Source organism: Lissotriton helveticus, chromosome 12, assembly GCF_964261635.1.
Source record: "Lissotriton helveticus chromosome 12, aLisHel1.1, whole genome shotgun sequence".
In the NCBI taxonomy this organism is placed as follows: domain Eukaryota; kingdom Metazoa; phylum Chordata; class Amphibia; order Caudata; family Salamandridae; genus Lissotriton; species Lissotriton helveticus.
Window position 1 is genome coordinate 147,750,615 of NC_136073.1, and position 26,460 is coordinate 147,777,074.

At 46.4% G+C, this 26,460-nt stretch overlaps 1 protein-coding gene across 1 annotated transcript in view; it reads right to left on the minus strand.

Annotated features, from left to right (window-relative positions):
- Nucleotides 1–26,460, minus strand: part of LOC144799564 (hydroperoxide isomerase ALOXE3-like) — a 422,558-nt gene that overhangs the window by 246,649 nt on the left and 149,449 nt on the right. The gene's annotated exons all lie outside the window — the stretch shown is intronic.

Sequence of the window (26,460 nt, forward strand, 5' to 3'; positions counted from 1 at the left end):
GAGAGCTCAGTTAGGGAAGAGTTCTTGTACAGAGACGTATGTTTTTGCGTCCCAGACTTCCCCATCGTTTCTAGCAGCTAAGGGTACCTATTTTGTCTGTTACGATAGAGCGTACACATGGTTGCCCCCTGATTTCTCGGGCACATGTTTTGTATCATTCCTGTTGCCTCCCACCTATACAGCTACAGCTACAGCAGATTACCACAAGACAAGAAATGTTAGAGGTGTCTTCAGTAAGGAAGATACTGCAGGACAAGAATTAGGAGATTTCTTGAAGGGTTTTCTGCCGTTTTGGGGTCCTATGGTTAACAGCAGGAACATACGCCAGTTGACGAGAGTGGTTGAGTCCACCGTAGTTGAAACTGCCGGTGCCCTTAGTAACTTGACTGCTGAGCTCCAGTCGGATCGTCTTATGACTCTCCAGAACAGGGTTGCGTTAGACGTCATACTTGCAGATCGAGGTGGGGTATGTAAAGTGATTCAGTCAAGTTGCTGTGTTTTCATTCCAGACAATGCTCCGACAGTGTACCAGGCCATTTCCAAACTGCATAAGATCTCCGAATCTATACACATGGATAAAGGAGATTGGTCGTTGATAGGATGGTTCTGGGAACGGATATCCACCTGGGGATGGAAAATTCTAATGGTCATTGGGATGATCTTAGCCATCCTTTTCCTGTTCTGTCTTTGTGTACAGTGTGCTCCTGCTATATGTGGCCTCTGTGCTACATCGTGTGTAAGGAAACCTGTATCGAGAGACGTGCTAAGTAATAGGATGATGCTACAGCAACATCTCAATGATTTTATGAATATAGACCTGGACTCAGATTAGCGTGAGTGTAGGTTATTGCCTATGTAAGGGCTAAAGGAGGTCTGAGGTTCCGTGAATTCTGGACCCGTTTCATAAGGGTCGTCGTATCTTGACGATTTTGGTATCAGCAGACCGAAAATGGCGAGTATAATATATACGAGTGTTTTCGTCATGTTCGAGTGACGAGATCACTATGAAATCAGAGATTCCGTTCTCAACCCTCGGGTTCCATTTTGTGCACGGCAGCCATTTTGTGGTTGCCGTCACATAGGCCGATGACTAAGGCCGAACGATTCTGTGGGACACGTACACCTTTAGCTGACTTCAGTGTGACCTGGGCAAGCTGACTCCGTTGCCCGAAGCCAAACCTGTTAGGCCCGTTCCTTTCCCAGCAGTTGGTCGAGATTGAGGATCGAGGCACAAGACACCATAAACCCTTTATTGCACACAACTATGTCTTATCTTACTCACACCTGTCTCTGCTCCTTTCTTTATGACCTGTTTTACGATGAGGAGGTGCCCGTTTTTATTAGGGGTCCGTCCGATTTATCTGATGAAGAGTGTTGGGCCTTGCCGGGTAATTGATGGTGGGCTGGACAATGAAATGTGGGTTCGTCATGCAATGCTTTTATTGTACACATGGGATTGGTTTACTGTAATTAAGGAATGTTTGCCTGAAGCGTACTATTTTGTATAAAAAGGGTTGACTGGCTTTGTAAATTTGAGCAGTCTCCTACGAATATACAGCCACTGTACTTCGTGGACCTCTGTTACTGGTTGCAGCCAATAAATTTGATCTTTGATGTCACCAAGAAGTTGCCGCGTTTCTGTAATTCTGAGACAGGTGAATCCAGAGATTTCAGGTGTGTCCCCTGGCACCGCTGGGTTCTAAATAACCCGGTTTTCCAGCACAAGCACTGTCGACCAGGCTTTTAGGCTGGTGTTACTACATTGGAAGATAGTAACCATTGGCAAGGGCGGTCTCTGCCTTGCCTTTATTGACTTAAAGACGGCGTTTGACCTGGTCCCTCGAGAACGTTTGTGGACGGTTTTGCGGGAGATGGGGTTCCCCTTGCCCATTTTGGCAATCTGTTGGCTCGTATGCATGATGGGAATTATGCTTGCATCCGGTGGGGCACCCAGGAGCAGAAAACGGACAAAATCCCAGTGAATAGAGGTGTTCGCCAGGAATGCGTCCTGGCGCCTACCCTCTTTTCACTGTTTGTAAATGGGGTTGTCTCATTTTTATCTGGTATTGATGCTGATGCTCCTACCCTGGCTGGTGTTAAAGTGCCCGCTATGCTCTTTGCGGATGATACGCTACTGGTATCTAAAACACCTATGGGGCTCCAGAAGCTTCTGGATCGGTTTTGCACATTTTGTAACTTAAGGAGCTTGGTCATCAATACAACCAAAACCAAGCTCCTTTATTTTAACCCTAGTAAGAAGGCCAACTGTACGCTTACTCTTGACGATGTGCCCTTAGAGCGTGTCAAAACATTAAATTACTTAGGGATAAGGATATCTGACCAATTGAAATGGCACCCACATATTGAGAAAATGGCCCTGAATCACAAACGTGTCTTGGGAGTCATTGGGAGGGAACATAGAGCCTCAATATCCAGACCCCTAGCACCTGCACTGGGGATTTATTCCGCAAAAGCTATAGGTAGTGCTTTGTATGGAGCGGAGCTCTGGGGTTTCAACAATGTTAATCCCCTTGTTACGGCTGAAAACAAGTTTTTTAGGGAGCTCGTTTCACTACCCAGTGGTACTCCAAGCAAACCCCTCCAATATGACTTTGGACGCCGATCGATGAAATACCTCATTATCTTGCGCCCACTTCTTTATTGGGCTCATTTGTGGCGTACACCTGAGTTATCTAGCTATGCAAATGGCCTTAGAGAAGTCATGAACATGCAGGGGTCCCACAAAATTGTTTGGCTCACTAGGGTAAAGAAGCTTTTATTGGCTATTGGTTTTAACATTGTATGGGAGAAAGGTGTATCGGTGTCTAAACTGGAGATTAAGAGAGCTTATTGGTTATGGGTTGATGCCCAAGACTCTAGAGATACTAACCTGGGCAGGTTGACAGATGAGTTCCGTCTACACAAGACAGTATATCGTCTTGAACCCTATCTGGATTTCATTAGCAAACCTAGAGATAGGGCTTTATATATCCAGTTCAGACTGGGAACCCTTCCGATTTGTGAACGAACCTGTAAATGGAAACCCCCCAACCAAACACCTGCCAATAGCCCGTTCTGCACCGACACACCTGAAACCATCCCACATTTCTTATTTGTATATCGTGCCTATAATAATCCTAGGTTGAAATGGTTAAAACCTGTTTGCCGTCAGCTTGAGACTAACAACCATGCCTTTGCTCTTAGAATTTTGCAGACGGATCCTAACACCACCCTAGCCTGTGGGGTGGCCAAATTTCTTAGCTGGGCATGGCTAATCAGATTGAAAGACCTTAGATAATTTTATATGGTGACCGCTTTTTTCTTTATGTCCAAAGCTGTAATTGGTTTAATGATTTTTTATTGTTGTATCCTGGCCTAAGTATTTATGTAAATGTTTTTTATAAATGAATTGTGTTTTAACTGCCATGTGCTTTTTAAGATATTTCATATCGAAATAAAGCTTTGTACTACTACTAATTAGCAGAGATAAGGGACAAAGAGGAGAAAAAGAGATATAAAACAGACTTTTATCCCTAGGAGAGGATGACAGGAATAGAAACAGTGGAAGGACAGATGAAAGAAGGGGAGTTGTGGCAAGGAAGAGAGAGGAGAATGCCGGCAGAGTAACTAGGGAGAAAGAAGCAGAAGAAAAGGAGTATGCGGAGATAACAGCAAGGGGCGCTGAGGCACAAGGAGGAAACGGACTGAATGCCACCCAGAGGTACTTGCCGTGGGCCCAACCAGCTCAGTCAGTTCAGGAGGCAAACACCCACAGCAAAAAGCTTCCTGTAGAGCATAAGTACTCGCAAACATTTTTTCAGGAGCCAAAAAGTTTGTTATGTGATGTGACCGAGGGCCGCATGGATGCCACCAGGGTGGCAGAGGGGGGTTCGGGAGAATAGGGGTTGGCGCTAAGGTGGCTGTAGGGAAGTGAACCATATACATTTAATGGCTGAATTACACAATGTGAAACCAGAAAACCTTGGTTTCATCCCAGCTTCCCAAAATTGTTTGATCTTAGGCGACTCTTTTGTCACTTTCCTTCATTTTCACATATAAGAGGACCTCGAAATACATGAATTCAGGATGTGCGCTATACAAAACCTTCTCGTGTGTTTGATTTAAAAAAAAATGTTATATAGTGTTTTATATAGCGCAAACTTGACCCGAATTGGGTATCAGAGTGCTTTACATAGCACCAGTTGCATTACACGAGGACAAATTCATTTAAAAAAAATAAAAAAATTGTTAGGCACGGGGAGATTACTTGATTTGCCCAGAATCACAGAATGTTCAAGGTCATTGCCGAGACTCGAACCCAGTTCCCCAGATCCCCAGATTCAAGGTCGACCACCCTAGCCATTAGGCCAACTCCTCTCCCTAAATTTAATTTAGATTTAATAAACTATAATGTTGTTCAGGCATAATAGGAACCCAGGCCGCACACGGAGTGCACATCACAACGGACATGCATCTTAGTTGACTACTGGCATTGTTGTCAGGGTGTGGGGAAAATTGAATGTCTCTAAATTCATGTTTGAAAACTATCACTTAAAAAATACTCAATGCACTGATAATCTGATGTAATAAGGTGAAACGGTTTTTATGTTAATAAAATACACTTTTTTAATTCTGAGGAGACTTTATCATATTTTTACTCTTTGGCTGCAAGATATCTTTAAAAATGAAGATGATCCTAAAATTAAGCTGTTCAGGACACCCTAGTTACTTCCTTTCTTTAACTTTAATTAACCATTAAACAAGTGCTTGCCTGTTTATTTAATTTCTTTTAATGATAGTGCTGAGTCAAGTAAACAGCAGCCCAGTGTTGTTGTTGACCAGAGGGCCCCAAGTAAAGGTCAAAAGGGCCACATGCGCCCCCCCCCCCGCTCGAACTTTCAGTATCAGTGCTGTAGAGAGAAACCTCTAGAGAGGCCCTCAGCCCTCCCATGCTCCAGGAGGAGTGCGGCCTTCCCAGGTGAGTGAGCAGACACAGGTGTGGAGGGTACAAGGGCAGAAACCAAAATGAGGTTAATGAAACTAGAGCAGACCCCCAAAACAGCAATGACATTGATTTGTACCTCCCCCCCCCCTTCAATCCTAAACTGTGTGACTTATAGAAGACCAGAAATAAGTCTTAAAAGGCAGAGAGAGTAAACCAGAGTATCAGAGAGAGATATAGAAATGGGCTCTTCTAACATAGAGACACAGAGATGTCTAAATCCACTTCATTGTGACTTTTGCGTTTTTGTAAAGTTACACAGGTCTTTTGGGACAAACTCTGGATTTAGTGATTTTTGTCAGTTCAATTAGAGAGAGAGTTGCACGCACAAAAACATTAACGATAAGTGCAGCTTCTTCTACCTTCAGTACATATTGATGAGAAAAACATGAGCTAACACAATCTCTTTTCCCAGAAAAGGGAACATCGTAGAGCCAGAGGCAGCAAAGAATAGAAAGAGATAAGAGAAAAAAAGACCACAATATACTTACCTGGGTTTTCTTTTTTTTCCAAGGGTCTCCGGATGGGAATAATACATCCTAGAAGAGATTGCGAGAGAGAGAGAGAACAAAATTCCTGGAAAGAGGAACAAACTAAACTCCCTGTACCCTGAGGGTGGGACCAAGTTAAAGTATGACAAGTTCCTCCTTGGCATCCAATACTATGCTCCATTTGAAGGAAAATCTAATAAAGATATAGAACCTCATTAGATTCCAAGATCTTCTTATTTAATACGAAACCATGCCTACATGGAGATAGCAGTCCGCATACCTACGTTGCAGACCCAATGGCAGCCATTACATGGCGGATGCTCTTCATGTCTATGACATGTGTTTAGAAGTGATGGGCACCTGCCATGTTGAATAAGTCTAACCTTCTCCTGAAGAGGCAGGCTCTCCTGCTATGGCTGGCCTGTGCCAAAGCCCTTTGGCGCTGGCTTGCATTTTCCATTGCTGATGAGAGTCGCTTCCTTAATTGGATGCCAAACTGCATATCTGTGCAAATTTAGTGTCCATTTCAATGGCAAATGTGCTGTCTGTAAATGACAGTGATCGACCACACCATGTTTTAGTAAAATATTTGCGACAGTTTGCTTCAAATTGCGCCACCACATAATTACTCAATCTCCTGCTGAATGGCGTTGCTCATTTCCTACACTTGCTCTTTGTGTGACGCTTGGATTTTTCACAATCTCTATGACTTTAGTAATGCTACATTGATGGCAACACCACCTCTCTGAAAATTGTTCCAGCGGCACTGCATTAAGTAGTAGACCATTGTGTTTGAGAGGTGAGTGATATGGGGTGAGTGGTCAGCATTTTATAGACCTGATTTGCTAATTATTAGCAATTGGCTAATGCTGATCACTTTAGACCAACTTTGTGTGCATAAACATGTTTGAGCATTTCATATGTTTTCATATCCTAATACAGTTTCTTGCCAGCATAGATTGGAGTTTGTTTTTGTGCAGGCATTTGCTTATTGTTTTTGTTTTTATGTAGGTTTTCCTCATGTTTGCACATTGTCTGAGCAACTGAAACTTTTCTGTGGTATTATCATATCACAGGCCATGCCACCTCAGATTGTATTATGTTTATTCAGATAGCTGAAATTAGCACACCAGTAATTCTCGATGTGGTACATCAGGTGTGAGTTTTCATGGGTATTATCAGGTGATATTCCACAATGGTAATGCTTGTTATGGCCTGCACCAGAATAATGCCATTAAATCATGAAATGGTGCAGTAATTCTGCTCTCCATTAGTTGTGATAAGGCCCGTAGTGTGGGTCTTCTCCAACACACTACTAACCATGCCTTTCCGGGATATTTCCTGGCATTAATACATTTCCCATATCTGATTCAAGATTGCGCTGTGGTCTTTGTAATTGAATGTGTTTGTCGTAGTTTGTCATATTGTATTTTTCTTACATATTGCTGCATCCAACTTACTTAATATTTTTAGTCTACATTCCATGCTTAATGCTTTTCGCCTTTGGATTCAAGCGTGACCCTTATTTCTGATGCCTTTGAATCCTTCTAGGCAGGGTTGAGTCTGTTACAACACAGACTTACAGCCGGCTGCTGAGAGCTATACCTGTTGTTTAAGGCCCTGAAACGGATTTAGGCCCAATCCTCAGATGAGGGCCTAAACGAGATAGAGTATCTTTAACAACCAGTTTAGCCCAAGGCAGAAGGTCTATAAGGTTATTGGAACATTCCATCCATTCAGCAGAAAATGTTCTAAAACAATCAAAGAAGCAGAAAGACAAACATTGAGATGTTAGATCAGAAGCCTGCTACTCCGTTGTCTTCGATGGAACTCTCGACATTCTATTGCTCTAATAAAGTTTTTTTATTTTGTATATACATAAATCTTATTAGACCTATTATAACTACACATTTTTTGAGTCAGCCACCTCTAATGCCACTCCAGACCCTGGTAGCTTTGGGGCATGAGATGCCTTCTTCTTCGGCTTTGTATGAGGCAGAGCTTTATTGACAGCCTCAAGGGTATCTCCTTGGATATTGACGATTGCTGCACACTCCTCATTAAGGCTGGAATAGAAAAAAAAGCACTCCAGTAACCCATACATTGGAAATCAAGATATGGCATCTGCGGTGGAGTCATGAGCATCAGAGCTTGGAAGGCAGAGACTGGCAGTCAACTTACACATTTATTTAAAAAAGAATCTAAAACTGTGACAACACAGATATATGACAGTAATGCTGTTTTAGCTTACTTCATTGGTAACAAAGAGGCTGCATTTTAAAATATCTTACAGGGTAAAGACACCTGCTGCAGAGATCTTTGTGTGCCCTGCAATTTTAAGGTGACTGTTAGACCTGACACCATTGGCGTGGGTCTCCCTTCCCTTTTTTCGCTGTTGCCTCCTATGTTATTGCTGGTCTAGATGCTTTGGGCACTTTGCCACTGCTATTCAGTGCCAAAAAGCAAGTGCTCCCTATTGTAAATTGTTGGAATGGATTAGTGACTCCATGATTGGCTATTTGATTTACTTGTCAGACCCTAGTACAGGGCACCATGTGTGCCCAGGACCTGTAAATCAAATGCTGTTGTTGTGCTTGCAGCACTGGCTGTGCCACCCACAAAAGCAGCTTGTAAAATATGGCTCAGGCCTGCCATTGCAGAGCCTGTGTGCAGTTTGGGACTGCCATGTTGACTTGGCAAGTGCACCCACTTGCCAGTCCTGAAACCTTCCCTTTTCTACATGTAAGTTACCCCTATGGGCAGGGTGCATTGTAGGTGAAAGGTAGGACATGCCCTGGTGTATAAGGTAGGACAAGCCCTGGTGTATGAGGTATGTCCTTATAGTGAATTACAGCCAATTTCGTTTTTCACTATTGCAAGGCTACCTGTTCCCATAGGCCAGAATGAGCAGTTTTGATTATAACATCTTATAATCCTAAATGACCCAGGGAACAAGGTAGAAAAACAAGTTTAGTATGCCTGAACTCAGAATGTCAAAATACATCTTTTAGTGTGGGTGATTTTTACCTTCTGTGTTTGAAGATACCACTTTTAAAAAGTAGGTATTTTCTTGCCTAACCATCCAATATGCCTCTGCTAGGTTTGTGTATTCCATGCCTGGTTTGTGAGTGGCAGGAGGCTGGAGAGGGCTTTGGCTCCAACAGTCTGATGAGTCAGGGCTGGGCTGAATAGGACCTGGGTTGAATAGAGGGGAAAGGGGAAGGAGACTTCCTTTCACTTGCCTGAGCCTACATAGAATAGAAAGTAGGTGGAGGATATTTCTTTTCAACTACCTGGGCCAGGTCTGCTTTCAACAATGCTGTCTCCGCCTCCTGCCAGGAAGCTGCACCAGGGAGGACAGAACTGGTTTTGACTAGGTACAGACACTCTCTGCCTTCAGAGAACAAAGGATTTAGTGGTATAAATATTGGGGCCAAGACCCAGAACTTTAGATCACTTCTGAGAACCAAGACGAACCTTTGCCAAGGAGAGAAACCAAGAAAGCTGAAGGAGGAGACTGCTCCTGTGCTGTTTGCTGTTTGGGGTTGGCCTGCAGTGGTTACTTATTGCCAAGGAAAAAAGAAAAGGAAATGTGTGTGTACTTTACCATCTTGAGGAAGATCTCCAAGGGCTAAAAGCTGAGCTTGCCTCCTGTTCTGAAGTCTCAGGGACATAAAGACTCCACCACCCCACCAGCTCCCCTGAATTTCCGTGCTGGGAATTCTACATTCAGAGAAGGGCCTGCTGCTGTTTTTGGAACCTCTAGAGACTGCATGTCGCTGACAGCTAGAAGTGTAAGGCAACGAGGAAGAAGCGTGTCGCCGCCACAGCTGTTGTCGTTGAATTGTCAAAGAAGCGTGCCGCCACCGCAGCTATTTGCCGACCCATCACTGAAGAAGCGTGTTGCATCGCCGGAGAAGTGTGTCACCGCCGCAGAGGTTGCCGTCGCATCACCGGAGAAGCATGTCGCAGCGCCTGTCACGGCTCAAGAGTCCACCGAGTCCGCTGCACAGCCATAGGGTGTTCACGCATCGCATCCAAGTTGTCGCATTGCATCAAAGACACCATCTTGTCGCATCGTAACTGAACGCAGTAAAAAACCAACGCATCCCCTCCACTCCGGTAGGGAACAGACGCATCACCTCCCCAGCGCTGCAGTAAGGAACCGAGGCATCACCTCCCCCGAAGCAAGTAACTGACGCATCACCTTCCCTGCGACCCTTTTGCTGGTATTGCATAACGCATCCAAGGTACCTTGAGAGTAAAGTGTTGCATTTACCATCTACATTGAACTAAGCCATTTCTACCATTTGAAAGTCATATTTTTGACTACTGTATTGTGGATTTTTGTTGTTTGGTCTCATGTTAAGTCTAGATAAAGATTACTTATTTTTCTAAACTAGTGTCCATTTGTAGTGTTTTCATTGTATTACTCTGTGAGTTCACAAATGCTTTACACACTGCATCTGAGATAAGCCTGTCTGCTGGTGCCAAGCTACCAAGGGGGTGAGCAGGGGTTATTTTAGGAGTGTATCCCCCTTTCCCTGACTAGAAGCGAGGGTCCCTATTTGGACAAAGGTGCAAACCATTGCTGACTAGAGACCCCCATTTCTAACAGTGACCATAAGATTGGTAAGGTAACTTTAGTCATTAACATAATTCTGGGAGAGATCTGTGTTTTGTCTAGTTACAGTTTTGACTCATAAAGAAGCATAGAGGGTTTCTGTGCATGCTGCAAACAGCATTGTGCAACATGCAGATCACAGATTTGTATACAATGTAGGTAGATAAATGTGCTAATGCTTTTGACACTAAGATAATTTTGTTACGTCCAGTTTATAGGTTGAAATCATTCTACAGGGCTGCCAAGTTTCCCAGGTCCATGCATGAAGTGCTTTGTCAGTCCAGGTTCTTGCTTTGAATTCTGGGACTTGTAGTCTCGCTTATTCCTTTATAAAATCAGAACTACAAGTCCCAGAATTCAAAGAAAAAACCTGGATAGGAGTAGCACCTTGTGCAAGGACCTGAGAAACTTGTCAGTTATGCTTGTAAAGCAGTAGAGTGATGTATTTACTGGTATCAAAGATCTTCATGCAAATCATGGGTTTAGATCCTTGTTGTCTTTTTTCTCATTCTGATGTTCTTCTAAGATTGCAAAGAATGGTTCCTTTGGGAAGTGATACAGTCTTATTAGTACAGACAACCACAATCACTGCGTAATGGTTTATATCCTGGATTTGTATTTCACTCAATCACCTTGACATATAATGTCTACAAATAGTAATGCTAAGTGATTCTTACATCTTATAACCCTCATTGTCTTATAAAACATTTCATGCACATTGATTTACAAACTTGTATGATTTATTGTTTTTGTGTGTGATGTTAATCGCTCTGACACCTTACACTGTGCTCAACAGAGCTATAAAATATTTAAATAAACAAGCATTGAAAATGCAATAGGTCTCGCAATAACGCGAGTCTGAACTATTAGCATTGTAAATGATTATGCCCTTTATTTTTGCGTTCTGGTCTTTGGAACATAAATAAAAGGTTGCACGTGTGAGTGGCGTTGCGCGTGTGAGTGGCGTTGCGCGTGTGAGTGGCGTTGCGCGTGTGAGTGGCGTTGCTTAGATGAGTGGGGTTGCGTGGATGAGTGGGGTTGCGTGTGTGAGTGGGGTTGCGTGTGTGAGTGGTGTTGCTTGGGTGAGTGGCGTTGCGTGGGTGAGTGTGGTGTTGCGTGGATGATAGTGGGCTTGCGTGGGTGTGAGTGGCGTTGCGTGTCTGTAAGTGTTGCTGTGTGGGTGAAAGTGGCACAGAGCCTTTGATGTGGCCTGGCGCAGGAGAAATGCTGCTGCTGCTAATTAAATACAAGAGCGGCCGGGAAGCGGCCAGGAAACACAAGTACGGCCGGCCACATAATTAGGGGAGGAGAAGCTGCACAGCACACGCTGGGAGAAGCCCTTTGATGTGCTGTGCGGCCGCGATGCGCGCTCTGTGCTGGGGGAGGGGGGAGGGCCATTAGCCTGAACTCGCGGCAAGATCAAACGAAGGGTGGGAGGGACATTGAGGAACAGGAACAGATGGCCATGAAAGTGTATGGGCCAAAAGCGCGTGCCTGTACGTGCACTCGAAGAAAACGCCACGAAAAAAAGCGGTGGTTTGACAATCAGTTCGAGCACTTGAATTCTCGGCCATTTCCCATTCCTTCGGAATGGAAAAGGACAAGACCTAAAAATGAGTAGGTGCCATTTAAATAATTATTTGTATAATTACTCATACACACAAATAAATCTTGGCTATTTGAGAAGTGATAAGCCATGCCTTTGTTTACTTTCATTCGATTGGCATCTAGGTGTTAAGCTCCGAATGGCTCCCAGGCAATCAGATACTTGAACAAAAGAAGGAAGCATGAACCTTTAAATCGGACTTTTGTTTTGGGCCTGGCTAGAAGTGAAGATAAGAAAGCCCCTGAGCTGCCTGCAGGTTGCTGCTCCCAATGGAAGGAAGACAATGTGCAGGTGCTGCTGAATTAAGTCTCAAAGTTTGAAAATTATACCAGGACACATTCAACATGTTTCCTGGGGTCAGTCGTATTCCAGATCCGGCCCAGAAATATCTGCCAGAACTGGAATCCAGCAGGATCCCCCTTCTTTCCAGTACTGCTGCTCATGATGCAGTGGCGGCTCGCCGAGGCAGGGCTGTGGGGTGGTGAGGCAGTGCTAGGGAGGGGCTGGGTGGGGGGGGCGGTAGTAGACTCGGACATACGACGGAACAGAGTAAAGTCAGTGGTAGAAGTGGGCGGGGACGGAAGGGCACGGCGTGCCCCTACTTCTAAAAAATTGTTCAGCCCGTTCCCCTACTTCTTGTTTTCAAAAATGCATCCGGGACGGCAAGAATAGTCCAACTTTAAAATGATAACTTTTTTCTTTCCGCTGCTAGGGGCTGCTTGAACTTCTCTGTTGGACTCCAGAGGCTGCAGCAGCCCCTCCCTGAGCTCGCACAGACCGAGGGCAGGCCCATTGTCATTCTGATTGAGGCCGATTATCCCCTTTCGAATGACAATGCGCCTGCCCTTTGCCTTTAACATATCAAGTGTCCCTGAGATTGGAGTTGGTGATTAGAGAGGAGCTTTCCCCAAGCAGAGTACTGTGGGGAACTTGACACCTTTGTCAATGTTGTACACGGAGTGAAGTGAACTGGGCAGGAGCAGTGACCGCAGTGACCGGACAGAAGACGCGACAGGAAAGGAGAGGTACTAGGGCAGGAGAGGTGTCGGGGCAGGAGAATTAACGGGGCAGGAGAGGTGACGGGGCAGGAGAGGAGACGGGGCAGGAGAGGAGACGTGATAGGAGAGGCAACAGGACAGGAGACGTGACTGGGCAGGAGAGATGACGGGGCAGGAGAGGTGACAGGGCAGGAGAGGTGACGGGGCAGGAGAGGTGACGGGGCAGGTGACGGGGCAGGGGAGGTGACGGGGCAGGGGAGGTGACGGGGCAGGGGAGGTGACAGGGCAGGAGAGGTGACGTGGCATGAGCTAGAGCAGTAACCGGGCGTGAGCAGTGAAAGAACAGGAGAGGTGAAAGGAAAGGGGCGGTGAAAGGAAAGGAGCGGTGAATGGGGCAGGAGCGGTGAACAGGACAGGAGCAGTGAACGGGGCAGGAGCCGTGAACGGGGCAGGAGCGTAAACGGGGCAGGAGCAGTGACGGGGCAGGAGCAGGGACGGGGCAGGAGCAGTGACGGGGCAGGAGAAATGACTGGGCATGATAGATGACGGGGCAGGAGAGGTGACGGGGCAGGAGAGGTGACGGGGCAGGTGACGGGGCAGGGGAGGTGATGGGCACGAGAGGTGACGGGGCAGGAGAGGTGACGTGGCATGAGCTAGAGCAGTAACCGGGCATGAGCGGTGAAAGGACAGGAGCGGTGAAAGGACAGAAGCGGTGAACGGGGCAGGAGCAGTGAACAGGGCAGCAGCAGTGAACAGGGCAGGAGCCGTGAACAGGGCAGGAGCAGTGAACAGGGCAGGAGCAGTGAACGGGGCAGGAGCAGTGACAAGGCAGGAGCAGTGACGAGGCAGGAGCAGTGACGGAGCAGGAGCAGTGACGGGCAGGAGAGATGACTGGGCATGATAGATGACGGGGCAGGAGAGATGACTGGGCATGATAGATGACGGGGCAGGAGAGGTGACGGGGCAGGAGAGGTGACGGGGCAGGAGAGGTGACGGGGCAGGAGAGGTGACGGGCAGGAGAGGTGACGGGCAGGAGAGGTGACGGGGCAGGAGAAGTGACGGGGCATGAGCTAGAGCAGTAACCGGGCGTGAGCGGTGAAAGGACAGGAGCGGTGAAAGGACAGGAGCGGTGAACGGGGCAGGAGCAGTGAACAGGACAGGAGCGGTGAACAGGGCAGGAGCGGTGAACAGGGCAGGAGCGGTGAACAGGGCAGGAGCGGTGAACAGGGCAGGAGCGGTGAACAGGGCAGGAGCGGTGAACAGGGCAGGAGCGGTGAACAGGGCAGGAGCGGTGAACAGGGCAGAAGCAGTGAACAGGGCAGGAGCAGTGACGGGCAGGAGAAGTGACGGGCCAGTAGAAGTGACGGGCCAGGAGAAGGGAGGGGGCAGGGGAATTGACGAAGCAGGAGTGTTGATGAAGCATGAGCAGGAGTACTGACTGGACTGGAGCAGTGAAAGGGCAGGAGCAGGCGTTTCCCAGGGCGACTGGAAGGGTAGGGGGCCAGTTTAGTTTGGTGGGACCGGTTTTGTACAAGTGCAGGAGTTTTAAAAACACTCCAAAGTTCTTTGTATATTCAGCAGGTTTCGGTCAACAATACAAGTGCCAAGATAACTTTGGTGATCAATGTACCTGCTGGAGAGAGATGGGAGCATGTTTTGTCTAGTGGCTGTTTTACTCATCTATGGGATTGCAGAGTGGTAATATGCCTGCTGCAAAGAACATGTACCATGCATATCAAAGAGCAATATGTTATGTGCATAGTTCAGTGGGTACTGCTTTGTGTTCACTTCCCGAATGAAAGGACACTTGAATACATATGGCCTGGCAGTTCGGGCTGGACTTTTCACATTGGGTGCAGGATCAAGACTGATTTGCATATGGCTCGGTCCAAACTGGAATGGCATGATGAGCAAAAAACGATGGATTTAAGCCCAGATCTCTGAACTGGGGTGATTCTATGACATTGTTCTGCATTCTGTCCATCAATTGCTCTTTTTGCATTTGTCACCCCGAGTGGGACAGGTATGCTCAGACATGGGTCCCGTGCTCCCCATGCCACTGGAATCAAGCTATCCTGTCTGATGAGGGCTGAAAGCCCGAAACTGGTCCTAGGATGCTTGTTTCCAGTCCAGGGAAGACCTGGCCTGGCAGTTCGGGCTGGAATGTTCTCATTGGGTGCAGGATCAAGACTCATTTGCATATGGCTGGGTCCAAACTGGAATGGCATGGTGAGCAAAGAAACAATGGATTTAGGCCCAGATCTCTGCACTGGGGTGAATGTATGATATTGTTCTGCATTCTGCCCACCAGTTGTTATTTTTGCTATATTATGATTGAGCAGCTAGCTGGCTGACATTAATATGAAGGAGCCTTTGTGGGTTTCCTTGAGCCTAGATTCTCCTGAAGAGTCCCTTTCTCTTCTGAGCCCTGCTTAACACATGTGTATAGGAGGAGCCCTGCATTCATGACCTCAACGTTTGAGACAAAAAAATAATCATGGATTTCTGAACAATGAGAGTAAAAGCATTAAGGTAACATGTTGTTCCTGGATATATTTCACATGCTTCACATAAACCTGTATTCCCTATGAGTGTTTGCTTTTTCATGAATTAAACCTCAAATAAACATATCCATTCTTTTAATTAAATAACGTTATGAGCTGTAACTGGTCAGTGAAATGCTAAACATACAAAAAATTGATATGTTTTGCTATTTCTAGCCACACCCCTGACTCCGCCCACTGATTCAATCTTCGGTTATTCCCGCCCCCTGATTCTCCACCCACAGTTCCCCTACTTTTGTTTTCCCACTTCGACCACTGAGTAAAGTAAGTAAATAAAACTATTTACCTTGCACGCTGCAGCGCCAACTCAGCGATGCAGCGTGCGCAGGGTAAATAGTTGTATTTATTAATTTACTTACTTTACTCAGTTACGTCATATGTCCGAGTCTACTACCCCCGCCTCACCGCCCCGCAGCACTACCTCGGCGAGCCACCACTGTCTTGAGGTGTTTACTAGTCACAGCTTATTCTCTGATAAAAGTTTGGGGTTGTATCATGTTGGGATTCGTGGCACAGCACAGAGCCCAGGGCTTATTTTTATGAGCTTGCTGAGCCCAATGTGAATTCTTTTAATCACTTATTTATCCAACTTAAAGCTTGATTATCAGACAGTATAGCTCATAACATTGAGTACGGTTTGCGTCTTTCTGTTTCAGAGCCGAGCTGTCTCAAATAATGCACTATATTACAGAAATATATACAGAAATATAGGGTAAAATTCACGACCTGAGTGCATGAAAATAGGTGCTCTGCTTTGCACTGATCCAGGAAGCCCATCATGGTACAGCTCTCCATGCGCCCCTGCGTAGCCACCGCCTGACGCAGATTGCTCCACTGACAACCACCCGGCGAATGCGTGTGTATGTGAAGCGGTGTATGTTGGTCAGTAAGATAGGATAGGAGGGCGTTGAGCTTCAGATTTTCCAACAATCACGTAGGCATATAATGTTAAAATACTTTATAAGACAAAGATTCTTCGGGGAACTAAATGAGGGAATACACAATTTTTTTAAACTAACCAAAAACTTTTAGGACTTTTAAAACAGAGAGAGTGTGTGTGTGTGTGTGTACGTTTTTGCCTGTGTATATGTCTAACTCTTGGTGAAATCCGACAAGACACACCACGATACCCTACTGATAGCACCCGTACCCAACTCTTTATCACAAAATAGATGTATTAGGGGGTGTAACACCCCAACCCCCACCCACCCCCAAGCTACACCCCTGTATACGTGCATAACAATTTGTGCTACTCATCAACTGCTGACTCTTTCAAGTGTGTTTGCCTGCTGAAAGTTATGGTTGACATGTATGTTTAATTTGCAATTTTATTGAATGCTATGCAAGATCGCCACCCACAGACTGTTTATATTATCGGCAACAGCTACTCGCTTCAATGATTTCATTTAATCTGTGAAGAGATGTACCCAGCGTCGAAGGAGTTTTAAACCTTTGTTATCCCCTCTTATTCTTGCTTTATGAGTGATTACTATAGTTTGTAGTGCAACTCGCAAAGCAGCCGGTAGTGCGCCAGGTGGTGCATTTGCTGAGTGGTTGAGAAAGATGGTGGGGCCTCCTAGGGGGACTCAGCAATCATGATGTGGGGGATTTAATGGTGGCAACAATAAGGGTTCTTTGGCCCCCAAGGACCCTCAGCAGCCAAGGGGAGTTCACCCCCAAACGCCTCCTCAGATCAACCAGCCACGCCCTGTCCGCCGTCCCCCGCATCCGAAGAGCGACAACAGGAGGAAGGTCCTTCTCCTACCTGGCCGCCAAGACCTGGAACTCACTCCCAACCGACCTGCGCCTGACCCAAGACCACCTCTCCTTCAGGAAGAAGCTCAAGACCTGGCTGTTCGAGCAGTAACGGCACCCCCCCCCCCCCCCCGCCCCCCCCAAACCAGCGCCTTGAGACCCTACGGGTGAGTAGTGCGCTCTATAAATGACCTGATTGATTGATTGATTGATTGATTGATCCCCTAACCAGTACTATGCCAGGAGGCGCATTTTTAGAGTGGTTGAGCAAGGGGGCAGGGCCTCTGATGAGGTCTCAGCAATCCCGCTGTGGTGGACTTACTGGTGGCAATTATAGTGATTCTTGCCCCTCAAGGATCTTCAGCAGCCATGGGGCTTCATCCCCCAACCAGTATTGAACCAGGTGGCGTGTTTGCACAGTGGTTGAGAAGGGGGCTGGCCTCCAATGAGGTCTCAGCAAACCCGCTGTGGGGGACTTAGTGGTGGCAACAATAGGAGTGCTTGGCCCCCAAGGACCCTCCGCAGCCAAGGGGACTTTATCCCCCAACTAGTAGAGTGGCAGGAGGTGAGTTTGCAAAATGGTCGAGAAAGGAGGAAGAGCATCTGATGAGGTCTCAGCAATCCTGCTTCAGGGGACTTACTGGGGGCAACAATAGGGGTTCCTGGCCCCCAAGGGCCCTCAGCAGCCAGGGGGACACATGCATGCACACCCCCCTGAGATACTAATGTTTTCACTCACACACTCAAAGGTTACAGGTTACACTTAGCAAATAAAATGTGTTTTATTTTTATTCATTTAAAAAACAAAGGTTACAGTGACGTTATAGTTAAGGTCAGATTTCATTCATTCAAAATCATACAAATTCAGTAGTTATAGTTAGCTGAGCTAAATATAACGTACGCCCCTGCAATGCACTGATTATGACCTCACATATTATATCACTCACAACATGGTCAGTGACCTCATTGATGACATCACTGATGACATCTCAAATGTCATCACTGGTGACATCATCCAGTGAGTGTGAGTGTTTTCTAAATGTTTCTGAGTGTTAAAGATACATACCAAGATACTACACAAATTAAATTAGTATGGCCATGACCCCACCTCTAAATTAAATATGGTGACAGTGTTTCTGCCCCCCATGAAGGGCAGATGGGGGTGATTTCTCCAAATCTCCCTCCGGGAAGCAGAAAAACCTCTAGACTTCAGGAATTTCTTTTCTTTTCTCTTTTTTGAATATAAAGTTGAGGGCTGCTCACTAATGTCTTGGTCTTGCCTCACCCCAACAAAAGGACAGACAGTCTTTCTGACCCTCCTTGGGGATGATGGAGGTAATCACCCCTGATCTGCCCCCGCCTGGTGGTAGGAAAATCACTAGATGTCAGGATCAAATATAAAAATAAATATAGGGGTGGGAACTGCCCCATACAGGGACCCTAAAAACGCACCGAGAGTCTTTCTGCTCCCCGTGGAGAGCATTGGGGCAATTACCCTAATTTGTCCGCAGGGGGAGAAGAAAGCCCACCAGACACCAGAGACCATATATGTAGTATTTTTGTCGGAGAGGAGGGATCCTAACCCCCTGGGCATGGGTCCATGTTCTCGCCAACTGCCCTCCCAGGGGTTGGATAAGGATATTCATCCCCAATCTCCCGCATGGAGGGATTCAATGCGCACTAAACACCAGGCATTTCAAAACAGGGCCAAAACAAACTAAAGTAGGGTTTGGCCTACCCTGGCATTAAGCCATTGCCCCTCCCCAGAAGGGGCAATAGTGTCTTTCTGGGAGCAGTTAGAATTTTTGTCCCAAATATGCTCCCTGGGGGTAGAAAGTAATCCTGACACCAGGGATGTTGCATTTGGGGCAAAAAAGGGGTGCAGGTGTTTCACTCTTTCATAGGCCAAACTCCCAACCCAATAAAAACAAAGGAGTCTTTTTGCATCCTCCCCCCCCGGGCAGACAGGATGTTTGCCCCAATTTGTTCCCAGGGGCCAGAATGCCCACTGTATGGCAGGAATATACATATTTTATAGAATAATGGATTGGTTCTGGCCCATCCTAACATCTTCTCCACCCTCACCCCTAAAGCCTTAACAGTCATTCTGCTCTCTTGTACACTAAGAAATCCCACCCCAATGGCAAAGAAGAGGACATTTGATTCCTTTGGGTGTCGTTTTTACATATGGGCCAGGAGAGTTTGGTTAACTCCCAATATTGTCCCACTTGCAATGCTGAATGGCCTTGGGTAGGCTGCCACCTGAGAAAACCTACTAGGTCCCCGACAGCTCTGAAAACTAGACACCTGGGAGTGTTTATGGTGGTCTGCTGTGTGTGGATCGTATATCATTTTCTTACCCACAATGCCCTACTAAAACTGAATAAAACACAAACGTTCTTCACATGTCTGTGAGGAAAACTTCTTCAATCTGCAGAGAGCCACAAATTTCCTTCCACCCAGCATTCCCAAAGTCTCCCGATAACAATGGTACCTCACTTGTTTGGGTGGGCCAAGCGACCTTGACACAAAAGGCCCTAAAACACTACTTGGAGAGATCAACGATGTGGTAGCTGCAGGATTTGGGCCATGCTTAGCTGCCACCCATGGAAACCTACGAACCACAGACATGTTTTATAGCTAGACAACCAGGAGAATCCAGGGTGGTGAGCCTCGCATAAACGTGCATTATTTTTAACGGCAGCACTACCTGTGAGTGTTCATCTAACTGTGCTCTGCTGTTTTTTTAAAAACAAACTTTCCTTGTATTTTAAATTGAATTCTGTGAACTTACTGGCATTGTGATCTCCTCGCCTTTGTCAGCCCGGTCCACCGCAAGCGTTAGGCTTGTTTGTTGTGGAGGGTGCAGGGCGGTACCTTCTTTCTGGGGACTCACTAATTGGGCTAGTGTGTAGAGGCGGAGCTCGGACGGTCACCTGACCTAGAGCCCGTCCTTTACTTAAACTCGATGTCAGGCAACACGCGCAGCGGACGTGCGCAGCGGTCGTGCCATCGTCGCGCCGAAGATGAGCCAAAGACTAGCCTGTCTGTGCCCGTCCGGGCCTGGACGGGGCCAGGGGCCTGGACCCTTGTTCCAACAGCCCCATAAATTCAGGTATTGTCATCTTACCAACTGTTGGCCTTACGTCCCCCAAACAAAAAGGCTGTACAACACTAAGGGCTCAACACGCAGGTAGCGCTATTTGCCCTAACTGCAAACATTCACTCATGAATTTCCAACCTTATCCCCCCACTAAAATAAATTACATGCTGCATGCCCCGCATACTGCCCCTACTAATTTTCCTTTTTTTAGTTTAAACTGTCGCTCACTGCCCAAACATAAATTGGACATTTTTAATCTACCATGGGAAGAACAGCCAGATGCTCTTTTTCTGACTGAAACGTGGCTGCGCGACAGTACTGCCCATGATACAGCGACAGCTCTTCCCACTAACTATGCTATTATGCGGAGAGATAGAGCATTGAAAACAGGAGGTGGTATTGCCATTATTTTTAAAAACCACCTGAAATGTAGTTTCGACCCTTTGAACATCCCTGATTGTGAAGCAGCCGCTTTCAAACTAACTCTGACCCCAAATTTCACCCTCTCAGGCATGCTGATATATCGTCCTCCAGGAAATTCTACTCAGTGGGCTACCACCTTAGCCAACTACATCATCCCGCTCCACTTGGGTTCCAAAAATGTCTCCCTTATTGGTGATTTTAACATTCATTTAGAAGACCTTTCTGACAATATTTGTACCAACCTGATAGATGACCTAGCAGCCCTGTACATTAAGCTCCTTAACTCTGGCCCCACTCATAAAGCGGGACATTTATTAGACCCTATTTTTTCGAGTCGAGTCTATCGGAGCTGGTATGTTATCCAGCAATCCCTATTTGCTGGTCAGACCAATTGTTTAGCTAAATTCACTCTTGAATTACCAGTTCCACTTGTTCTTCCTCCCTTGTCCCAGATTACTTCCAGGAAGAACTGGAAAAAACTGGACTTTTCGGCTTTTAATAAAGCCCTCTGTGGCAATTCCCCCCAAATGACCTTGAAACGGAAAGTGCAGCTAAGGCCACTCAAACCTGGCTTTCTGAAGCCGTTGACTCATGTCTGCCCACACCACACACAAAATTCAATAATCATCGTCCCCCAGCCCCTTGGTATAATGACTCACTTAAAACTGAAAAGACAAATTGCAAAGAACTAGAGACAATAGCGTAAACATTATTCACCGGAGAAAAAAATGATATATACTAAAGCGAGAAATAATTATCACACTTCCTGTATAAAAATGAAAGCCTCTTATGTCTCCAAAACAGAAGCTACCAACCGCTCAAAAACCCTGTTTAATATGGTTAAAGAATTGGCAGGTTCACAAACAGTTGCAGCTCCTCGGCCTCTTAATGAGCTACAGTGCGACAATCTCGCTACATTTTTCATAGGGAAAATTGATAACTTAATCCTGGAAATGAATAGCTTAAATCCCGACATCACCACATCCTTGAGTCATGAAGCAACTGTAACTGTCCCCGCCCCTATGGTCACCTTAGATTGCTGGCCTCCCATTACTATGGATGACTTCAAAACCATTCTCAATAGTATTAAATCGGGATCACCAATGGATCCAGTTCCCATTAATATCTTGAAACAACTGGAATCTTCTCATTTGGAGGTGATTCTCAATACCCTTAATACTTCTTTCTTACAATCTACTGTACCTGCCCTCTGGAAACATGCAATGGTGACTCCCTTATTAAAAAAAACAATGCTGATCCTGAGGTACTATCCAATTATAGACCCATCTCGCTCCTACCAGTTTTTTCGAAAATTCTAGAAAGACATGTCCACTCACTCTTAACACATTTTACCGAAACCAATAATTCTCTCCATCCTTCACAATCTGGCTTCTGGGCCGGCTTCTCCACGGAAACAGCACTACTTGGAGTTACTGAAAAGATCCGTAAGCTCCTTGATAAAGGCCAAACAGTTGCCCTCATTTTGTTAGACCTTAGTGCGGCCTTCGATACCATCTCGCACAAAAGGCTGATAAATACACTGAAAAACACTGGTATATGTGGTACAGCACTTGAATGGATTTGTTCCTTCCTAGAAAATCGCACTTTTCAAATTATGTCAGCTTCAGCTTGCTCTAAAATTTTTACCTCACTCCATGGAGTGCCCCAGGGTTCAATTCTCAGCCCGCTACTATTTAACATGTATGTTAAACCTTTAGCAGATATAGCAGACCAAGCTGGACTCACTCTTATGACCTATGCAGATGATTCCCAAACCATCTTCTCCCTCTCTGACTCCAGTCCATCAGCTCCTTCCCATCTCAAACAGGGCCTTACCGATATTTCCAACTGGATGACCAACAACCAGTTAAAACTAAATGGCAATAAGACGGAGGTTCTCGTCTTAGGACAACATAAAGCCATGTCCGTAACCTGGGTATCATTGTAGACAGTACATTGTCTATGAACCTACAAACTGGTAAAGTAGCTGCCCTATGTTTCACCATTTTAAAATGGCTCAAGAAAATCTTATGGATGCTGCCTGTTTCCACCCAAAAGACCGTAGTCAATGCTCTTATCACATCTCGACTTAACTACGGCAACATTCCTTATCTAGGGTCAAATAAGGCCGTGGTACAGAGATTGCAGCTAATCCAGAACTCTGCCGCCAGGTTGCTCTGTAGGGTTTCAAAACCTTCCAGCATCTCTGGTTACCTACGTAACCTACATTGGCTCAGGGTGGAGAATCGCATTAAATTCAAAGAACTGAGCTATATGTTTAGAATAAAAGCTGGCACCGCTCCTAAATATCTTCAAGCGCTAGTGCATCCCTATGTACCTGCTCGTCATCTACGATCTCATGCCGCGGCAAACTTCTATGTGCCTAGATTTAAACTTTTAAGAGTGGGTGGGAGGTCGTTCTCCTATCTAGGCCCTTCCATCTGGAATACTCTTCCCACCTCCATCCGAAAAGAAACTAACTATACGCGTTTCCGAAAAGACCTCAAAACCTAGTTGTTTGATCAGTAACATCTACGGAAGGTCCTGCTCTGCTCTATGCTCCGTCTTGGCGCCGGGAAACCCTTCTTGGGTAGCTGTGCACCTTATAAGCTTAACAAATAAATAAAAAATAAATCCTATGAGTTTTTCTTACCGCAATGCCCTGCAAATCTCAAACTGTGCTTGAAATCAAATTTTCCTTACATTTCACTGATGGAGACTTCTGAAATCTGCAAGGCTCCATTAAAATCCTGCCTTCCAGCATTTCCCTACTTGTGCTGATAAAAACAGTGTGCCACTGGTGTGTGGCTTGGACTAGTGCCTTCTACAGGAAAGAATCAAACCAAGACCAATGGGAGTCCCCTCAATCTACTTAAACTGCTAACTCTCAATGTACCTGTAAGCGTGGGGTGGGAGCGGACCGGAATAACAAGCGTGGAGGCCGTATGTATTGGGCTATCTCGTAGCCGGTGTTTATTAAAGTACAGCTTTCCAAAGGTAGGGCACAAGGGAAAAGAGAGAGTCCCAAAGGATTGCAGGTTCCGGGTCCGCGGTGATGGGTCGTCCTACGCTGAACGCCCAGGGACAGCTGTTGGTCTTGACTGGAGTCGGGGCTGGTCCTTGAGGCAGCAACCGGCTCAGCTCCAGGACGGTGGTTCCTCGGAGGGGGGGAAAAGGAGAGATAGAATAGGGGCCGTTAGATCGGTCGGTCAAACCGAGGTAGGAGACTGATTCCTACACCGGAGTGTTGGGGCTAGAACGAAGGTGAGGAAAGGGAGGGGGGTAGGTAAGAGAGGAGAAGAGACAGATCGGTCAGGGTGAAGGGTGGTTTGGTGTCAGGACGTGGGGGAGGGTTTTTTATCTACAGTCGTGATTGTGCCACTCTCACACGTATATACACTCTATCTACAGTGCGCGGTGAAACGTGAAGGGAAGGGACTCTTTTCTACAAGGGTGGTATTTACAGTATACTATTTACAGACACTCACACCGCCTACTATCTACACACACGCGAAACTGGTACTCACTTGGCCCGCCGCAACTCCGTCCTTGAGTTGCGGCCGCTCTCCAGCGTCCTCCTCTGGACTCCACCAGTCCTCCGTCCAGACCTCGTCTCCTGGTTCGGGTTCGCCTCTCTTCTCCGGGGGTTCGTCGCACGCCGTCTCCTGCCACGAGTCTTCCTGCTTGAACGCGGTGTTGTCGGTTCTTCCTGCTTTTCTGTGGTCCGCCTCCGGAGAGGGGGAGGAGCTTCCGGGGTCGCGGGGATGCCCTTCCTATGTGTTCTGCGTTGTGACTGGTTCCTGCAGGGAAAGAGAAAGGGGTGGAGTCCTGGTTGTTTTGGTTGTCCGGGCGACAGGGAATGGTGGTTGTGACTGGGAGGGGCGACGTGGTATCCGCGCTGACGGCGCCGTGGACCCATCACATCCCCTTCCCCTAGCTGTCCTTCTTGATCGGGTAAGCTGACAAGGATAGCGAGAAAGATAGTCAGCGTTTGCTTGATCAGCGCCTTTCCTGTGGAGAGTCCTGAACCTGAAGGGCTGCAGGGAAAGGAACCAACGAAGGACTCTTTCGTTGTGTCCCTTGTTACGGGCCATCCATTCCAGCGGGGCATGGTCGGTGTACAGAATGAATTCTCTGCCTTCGAGGTAGTAGCGGAGGCTCTCCACCGCCCATTTGATGGCTAGGGCCTCCTTTTCCACTACGGTGTGGTAAATAAATAATTAATTACCGGTACTATTTTTTAATACAATCAATAAAACAGATAGCTCAATAAATAAGAGTCAGGATTCGAGGTATCTTGAGTCTACAGGCTTTAATCAGGCATAAAGGACAGGAACAGGACAGCCTGTACGGGAATAGAATGAAGGCAGCTGCCAGGGACAGGATCTGGGAATAATGGGTAACTTTCAACATGGGTGCACAGTATATATATATTAAAATAGTTGCATTACATTCAATACAATAGGCGTAGCAGTAGGCGTGACTCGTAGCAGTCGCGAAAGATAAGGGCAAAATGATGTAACAAGAAGGCGTGTACAGGGCGTATACATAGACATGTGATGTAAACGTAACAGAAGTGTCATAAATGGGGCGGAAACATGGAGGGGGCTACCTGAGCAGCCGGGACCTCTAACCTAGTGGTGCGCGCAAACGGGCAATGACGTGTTACCAGGGAGCTGGGGGCTATGACTTCTGCGCTAAAAGAGGAGACTAAAGTCTGGAGTGTCAGAGCGACATGTACCTAAGGCATATCTAGTATCTGGTGTTTGGAGTACATATTGATAGAATCCAAAAGTTATCAGGGCAAAGGCTACTAGACACTAAGACTGGTGCATACATAATTCTACATGTGTTGCGTGTGCAAGGAATATTCTATGAATATTAATACAGTATTTCTCTTATATGGAGACATAAAGGCTAGACCATGACGGAAACTATTGATGCGATTCAGTAGCTTAGGAATGCAGAGAAGGAGGGCTGGACTGATAACTAGAAACATAACATACTCTTGGCAGACTGGGAGGCAGAGCCAGGCCGGGCCGGGCACTGCGAGGCATGAAGTAAGCGAAGGGTCAGGGATACAGGTGGGGGCTGTATCGCTCCTCGGAGAGGGTTCAGGAGACAGGAGCTGAATCTGAGTCCGGGCCCTTTCGAGGCCTAGAAACGGGGACAATTCAATGAATTAACGTGCACACTGTAAAATGTGGCAACGTAGGCCTAATATTCGTTGTTTTCACGAAGACTGGAAACTGACATACTAGAGATGGACACAACTATAATTGCGTCTTTAATCGATCAGAGGGGAATACATGCATATCGATCATGCACATATAGCATAAGATGGGGAACACGTAGGCACATATAACATGGCCAAATTTACATTTCCACATTCCCTCCTTGTGCCCTACGTTTCCATCAGGAAACATCAATATTCATGATACCATCTATCATTTCATATAGCATCATTTGCTCGTCTCGAATTGTCTTAGAGCGGGATTTAGGACTAGGAATACAAGAGGTAGCACACATGCCGCAAATCGCAGGGCCACATTGTATACAGAGGCAGCAACTGAATATGATCATTACTGCAATACCTAAGAATGACAATACTTTCCATCCCCAGGCAGATATGATACTCCAGAGCCAACCGGACCATGTCCAGGTGCCTGGATTCTGGTGTAACTGATGGGCAATTTTATGAAGTCTGGTTATAGCTGAATAAACAGACGGCGCGTTATTAGGAATGAAAATGCAGCAACTAGATCCGATGACTCTACATGCTCCTCCTCTATCGGCCAGTATGACGTCAAGAACGAGACGATTTTGGAGCACGACAAATCTCATAGCAGATTGCTCTTCAGTTAAGTTACCTAGAGCAGAAGTAGTCTCATTCA